Source organism: Triticum aestivum, chromosome 2D (genome assembly GCF_018294505.1).
Source record: "Triticum aestivum cultivar Chinese Spring chromosome 2D, IWGSC CS RefSeq v2.1, whole genome shotgun sequence".
Taxonomy (NCBI): domain Eukaryota; kingdom Viridiplantae; phylum Streptophyta; class Magnoliopsida; order Poales; family Poaceae; genus Triticum; species Triticum aestivum.
In genome coordinates, this window is record NC_057799.1 from 541,269,279 (window position 1) to 541,275,278 (window position 6,000).

Here is a 6,000-nt window from a genome sequence, read left to right on the forward strand (position 1 = left end):
ACTATGGCCCATGAAGGCCCATTAACCCCCCGGGGGGGTTCCGGTAACCCCCCAGTACTCTGGAAAATGCCCGAACCTATCTGAAACCTTTCCGGTGTCCAAACATAACCTTCCAATATATCAATATTCATGTCTCAACCATTTCGAGACTCCTCGTCATGTCCGTGATCACATCCGGGACTCCGAACAACCTTCGGTACATCAAATCACATAACTCATAATACATATCGTCATCGAACGTTAAGCGTGTGGACCCTACGGGTTCGAGAACTATATAGACATGACCGAGACTCATCTCCGGTCAATAACCAATAGCGGAACCTGGATGCTCATATTGGTTCCTACATATTCTATGAAGATCTTTATCAGTCAAACCGCACAACAACATACGTTGTTCCCTTTGTCATCGGTATGTTACTTGCCCGAGATTCGATCGTCGGTATCATCATACCTAGTTCAATCTCGTTACCAGCAAGTTTCTTTACTCGTTCCTAATGCATCATCCCGCAACTAACTCATTAGTTACATTGCTTGCGAGGCTTATAGTGATGTGCATTACCGAGAGGGCCCAGAGATACCTCTCCGACAATCGGAGTGACAAATCCTAATCTCGGTCTATGCCAACTCAAGAAACACCATCGGAGACACCTGTAGAGCATCTTTATAATCACCCAGTTATGTTGTGACGTTTGATAGCACACTAAGTGTTCCTCCGGTATTCGGGAGTTGCACAATCTCATAGTCATAGGAACATGTATAAGTCATGAAGATAGCAATAGCAACAAACTAAACGATCATAGTGCTAAGCTAACGGATGGGTCTTGTCAATCACATCATTATCTAATGATGTGATCCCGTTCATCAAATGACAACTCATGTCTATGGCTAGGAAACTTAACCATCTTTGATTAACGGGCTAGTCAAGTAGAGGCATGCTAGTGACACTCTGTTTTGTCTATGTATTCACACATGTACTAAGTTTCCGGTTAATACAATTCTAGCATGAATAATAAACATTTATCATGATATAAGGAAATATAAATAACAACTTTATTGTTGCCTCTAGGGCATATTTCCTTCAGTCTCCCACTTGCACTAGAGTCAATAATCTAGATTACATAGTAATGATTCTAACACCCATGGAGTCTTGGTGCTGATTATGTTTTGCTCATGAGAGAGGCTTAGTCAACGGGTCTGCAACATTCAGGTCTGTAATATTTTGCAAATCTCTATGTCTCCCTCCTTGACTTGATCGCGGATGGAATTGAAGCGTCTCTTGATGTGCTTGGTTCTCTTGTGAAATCTGGATTCCTTTGCCAAGGCAATTACACCAGTATTGTCACAAAAGATTTTTGTTGGACCCGATGCACTAGGTATGACACCTAGATCGGACATGAACTCCTTCATCCAGACTCCTTCATTTGCTGCTTACGAAGCAGCTATGTACTCCGCTTCACACGTAGATCCCGCCACGACGCTTTTCTTAGAACTGCACCAACTTACAGCTCCACCGTTCAATATAACTACGTATCCGGTTTATGACTTAGAGTCATCCGGATCAGTGTCAAAGATTGCATTGACGTAACCATTTACGACGAGCTCTTTGTCACCTCCATAAGCGAGAAACATATCCTTAGTCCTTTTCAGGTATTTCAGGATGTTCTTGACCGCTGTCCAGTGATCCACTCCTGGATTACTTTGGTACCTCCCTGCTATACTGATAGGAAGGCACACATCAGGTCTGGTACATAGCATTGCATACATGATAGAACCTATGGCTGAAGCATAGGGAATGACTTTCATTTTCTCTCTATCTTCTGCAGTGGTCGGGCATTGAGTCTGACACAACTTCACACCTTGTAACACAGGCAAGAACCCTTTCTTTTCTTGATCCATTTTGAACTTCTTCAAAACTTTATCAAGGTATGTGCTTTGTGAAAGTCCAATTAAGCGTCTTGATCTATCTCTATAGATCTTGATGCCCAATATATAAGCAGCTTCATCGAGGTCTTTCATAGAAAAACTTTTATTCAAGTATCCTTGTATGCTATCCAGAAATTCTATATCATTTCCAATCAACAATATGTCATCCACATATAATATTAGAAATGCTACAGAGCTCCCACTCACTTTCTTGTAAATACAGGCTTCTCCAAAAGTCTATATAAAACCATGTGCTTTGATCACACTATCAAAACGTTTACTCCAACTCCGAGATGCTTGCACCAGTCCATAAATGGATCGCTGGAGCTTGCACACTTTGTTAGCATCCTTTGGATCGACAAAACCTTCGGGTTGCATCATATACAACTCTTCTTCCAGAAATCCATTCAGGAATGCAATTTTGACATCCATTTGCCAAATTTCATAATCATAAAATGTGGCAATTGCTAACATGATTCGGATGGACTTAAGCATCGCTACGGGTGAGAAGGTCTCATCGTAGTCAACTCCTTGAACTTGTCGAAAACCTTTCGCAATAAGTCGAGCTTTGTAGACAATAACATTACCGTCAGCGTCAGTCTTCTTCTTGAAGATCCATTTATTCTCTATGGCTTGCCGATCATCGGGCAAGTCAACCAAAGTCCATACTTTGTTCTCATACATGGATCCCATCTAAGATTTCATGGCCTCAAGCCATTTCGTGGAATCTGGGCTCATCATCGCTTCCTCATAGTTCGTAGGTTCGTCATGGTCAAGTAACATGACCTCCAGAACAGGATTACCGTACCACTCTGGTGCGGATCTTACTCTGGTTGACCTATGAGGTTTGGTAGTAACTTGATCAGAAGTTTCATGATCATCATCATTAGATTCCTCACTAATTGGTGTAGGAATCACTGGAACTGACTTATGTGATGTACTACTTTCCAATTCGGGAGAAGGTACAATTACCTCATCAAGTTCTACTTTCCTCCCACTCAGTTCTTTCGAGAGAAACTCCTTCTCTAGAAAGGACCCATTCTTAGCAACAAATATTTTGCCTTCGGATCTGTGATAGAAGGTGTACCCAACAGTTTCCTTTGGGTATCCTATGAAGACACATTTCTCTGATTTGGGTTCGAGCTTATCAGGTTGAAGCTTTTTCACATAAGCATCACAACCCCAAACTATAGAAACGACAACTTGGGTTTCTTGCCAAACCACAGTTCATATGGTGTTGTAAGGGCATCTTATGCCTTAGGGTTTTGGTGACGATGACAACACACGTGTGGTCTAATCGTGCACCATAGTTTTCTCAGGTACACATTGTGTGGCGCAAGTCGGTTAGGTTTTCCCTCTATGCGGAAAAGATCGAAGACGGAGTTTCCGACGTTTTTATTCCTTTGGTCGTAGGATATCCGTACTATCAAGAGGGAATCCACATCGGAAGGTATTGGGTGAATATTTTCACGTACACATTCTCTGCACCCACCATATACCCTCAGTTCGAGGAGAGAGAGGTTCCCCATCTTTGTCTTGTGCAGTTCTGCCCTTGGCGGTAGTACCGCTCCCTTGAGCAGTTGTACCGCTGGCCGGTAGTTCCGGTCTCACCACCGCTCCTAGTACCGCTTAGGGGTGACTCCCTTCTATACCGGGTACGGTGGAAGACCGGTGGTGGAATGGTAGTTCCGGTTTGTCTTGACAAACCGGTACTACCGGTGCTCGGGGCGGTTGTACCGCCTCGGACTCCACCACCCAGGGACTGCTGGCCCAGCGGTAGTTCCGGCCCAACCTCCGCTACGACTACCGGCCTGAGGGGTTTACTTTCTGTATGTGGCCCGGTAGTCGAGCGGTGGTGGTGCGGTAGTTCCGGTTTATTCCGATAGACCGGTACTACCGGGTGCGCCACCGGAAGTACCGCCCTGGTGCCCTAGCAGGGGTTTCCCGCATTCACTGGTTGTACCGGTGTCTATTGCGGAAGTACCGCTCCTATGCGTTTCTGCACATAACGGTTGGATCTATGGGGGGCCTATTTAAGGAGGTGCTTCTCCTACCTCCCACCTACCTCTTCCCCCTCTCTCTCCTCCATTACTTCCATTAAAGCTCTCTTGCCCGATCTCTCTCTCTAGCCACTCAAACTCGTTGATTTGCTAGGGATTGAAGGAGGAGACCTAGATCTAGACTTCCACCAAAGGATATTTGATTCCCCCATCCTTTCTTTTGTGGTTTTTGTTACTCTTGGGTGCTTGAGCACCCTAGAAGGAAGAGGTCACTGCGGAGCCACATTCCATTGTGGTGAAGCTCCGGGGTTTCGTTGGGAGCCTCCAATTAAGTTATGGAGAGAGCCCCAACCTTGTTTGTAAAGGTCCGGTTGCCGCCTTCAAGGGCACCAATAGTGGAATCACGGCATCTCGCATTGTGTGAGGGCGTGAGGAGAATACGGTGGCCCTAGTGACTTCTTGGGGAGCATTGTGCCTCCACACTGCTCCAACGAAGACGCACTTCCCCTCAAAATAAAGGAACTTTGGTAACACATCCTCGTCTTCACCGGCTCCACTCTTGGTTATCTCGTGCCTTTACTTGTGCAAGCTTATTTGTGTTATATCCTTTGCTTGCTTGTGTGCTTGTTGTTATTACATCATATAGGTTGCTCGCCTAGTTGCATATCTTGACAACCTACTTTGATGCAAAGTTTAAATTGGTAAAGAAAAGCTAAGAAAAATTGATAGTTGCCTATTCACCCCCCCTCTAGTCAACTATATCGATCCTTTCAATTGGTATCAGAGCCTTGTCTCTTTATTAAGGACTTTGCCGTCCGAAGAGTATGATTGACACCGTAGACGGTGGGGAGGAGCACTCCGGTGTGAATCCGGTCTCGTCTACGGCCGATGGGGGTACCGCGGTCTCTCGTGAGGAATTCAATGTGGCTTTGGACACATTGAAAACCTCCATGACGACCGAGGTTGAAAGCATGTTTAACAAATTCTTAGAAGGGCTTAAATTATCCACCGCACCGATGAAAGTGGGTGATCCCACTAACAAGGTGATGGATGCTAACTCCGACAAGGGGGAAGCTACTAGTGAAAAGGCTCCTTCATCTAGTGGTAAAAATGGCAACAGCATCTTTGCCCATGTGGAACCTCTGCTTACTTATGGTGGACCGATTCCTTCCACTCATTTGAATCATGCCGGTCCTCCCCCTAAGATTGTGAAAAATGAGGACTTTGATTCTTGGGTTTATCGCTTTAAGCGTCATTTAAACCATGTTAATACTAATCTTGGGAGAATCATTGAAGAAGGCTTTTATCCGCATGACCGAAGCAACTTCACCCCTAGAGAAGCCGTGGATAATCATATCAATGAGAATGCTCTCTTCATCATCCAAGATGCAATTCCACCCGAAGATCTTGCTCATCTCCGGCCCTTCACCGTGGCCAAGGATGCATGGCGCCATGTTGTTTCCCTCTACAAGGGAAGCGCAAGCATTCAACGCTCCAACTATGAAGTGGTGCAAGATGAAGCCGATGAGTTTGCAATGAAAGAAGATGAAGAACCTCGTGAGCTTTATCGGAGATTAACTACTCTCGCGGTCTCACTCCGAGATCATGGGAGCAAGGATATGGATGACAATTGGATCAAGCGCAAATTCCTCAAGGCCATGATGGCTTACCACAAGGCCATGTCCTCCGTCATTCGTCAAAGGCCGGATTTCCACACCTTGTCCTCAAGTGAGGTGTTGGATGAGTTTGTGGCTATGAGTATCTTGGACAAGACCGCCGACAATGCGGTGTTACATTCTCAAAGAGCAAAGAAGCCCAACCTTGCCTTGAAGGCCAAGGTTAGTGTGGAAGAAGAGGACGAAGAGGAAAGCAATCCCGAAGATACAAAGTGTGCTTATCATGAACACATGGCTCTTGCTTCAAGGCAATTTTGGAGCGAGAAGAACACAAGGCCCAACTTCAACAAGAACAACTCAAGTGGCGCGACGGGCAAGCAACGAGTGAGAACTTTCTATAATTGTGGCAATGTGAGCCACTTTGTTGCGGAATGCCCTTATGAGAAGAGGAAAGACAATGG